The sequence below is a fragment of the Amphiura filiformis genome, chromosome 1, assembly GCF_039555335.1.
Source record: "Amphiura filiformis chromosome 1, Afil_fr2py, whole genome shotgun sequence".
Taxonomy (NCBI): Eukaryota; Metazoa; Echinodermata; class Ophiuroidea; order Amphilepidida; family Amphiuridae; genus Amphiura; species Amphiura filiformis.
In genome coordinates, this window is record NC_092628.1 from 82,028,678 (window position 1) to 82,029,889 (window position 1,212).

The window sequence follows — 1,212 nt, forward strand, 5'->3', positions numbered from 1 at the left end:
AGAACACAATGTCATCATCCTCATGCGATTTCAAGGAAAGCGAAGTAAACGAATGATAGAGGGCGTCAAGCAAAGTTGATTTTGCATAGTTGGCAGGTACTTGCGGACAGCGATGAGAAAACGTATGACAAAATCATCGACTCGGGAAGTATTTTAGCACTATCCGCGTGATCCGCTAAAACATAATTAACATATTATAACTTAGAAAATATATACTTTGTCCCTAAAGAAAGGCAAGCCACTCAAAACGTCGGATCGTGGTTTTGTTTACTTGAGATTTGTCTATTCTTCGTTTGTTATGAATAAATTAAAAATTAAAATAAATAAACGAATAAATATAGATAAATAGGAACAGAAAACGTCAATAAATACAAATAATGTTGCACAAAATAATGTAAACAGGTAGGACTAGATACTGCAACTAATGATTCACCAATCTCATGCAACAACACAAAAATCAAAGCAATGTTTACATGCTTATCAAATTCATTGCATTACATAGAGTATGTAGGCCTACCATTCCGACATTGTCAGTACTAATCACGTTGTTGTCTGTCCCTGAAGAAGAGTAGTTTATCTGCTCGAAACGTCGTTTTTTTTTGTTGTTGTCTGTTTGGTCTGCTAATGTGCACAGTGATTTTCATCACTTGTACACTTTTGTATCGTTTTCCTGACACTTCTGTGGACTAATTGGCAATTTTTGGCCATCGAACTTTGCCTATACCTACATTGGTTGTTTGGTTCTCTATGTCTGCCTATATGTGTTGTGATTTTCATCTCTTGTTCCGGTGCACTTTTGTATTCCTATTGATCCCTGTTGTTTTTGCAGGTTTAACACTTCTGTGGTAATTTTTGGCTATCGAACCTATTTCTATTACCAAACCCTTTAATTTTTTCTTTGTTTCAATAAAATTGAACACTCAAACTTCTAGATTTAAGCGAGGAGCCAAACATACAAATAAATTTGTTTACAAACGCATAGCTATACGTAAATTGAACACATTTCTGTCAATAAATGAAAATAATGTACAGACATCTTGCAACCATTAGCAAAATCATTTTATAAAATAAAATCATTTGATTAAAGCAAAGCAGCAAAACACTTACATAGAGCAGGCAATTCCTTTGTTCAATGATGTACTCTGTGCTTGGACAACAGTGTTTTGGATAAATAACAACAGAAAACGTCAATAAATACAAATAATGTTGCAC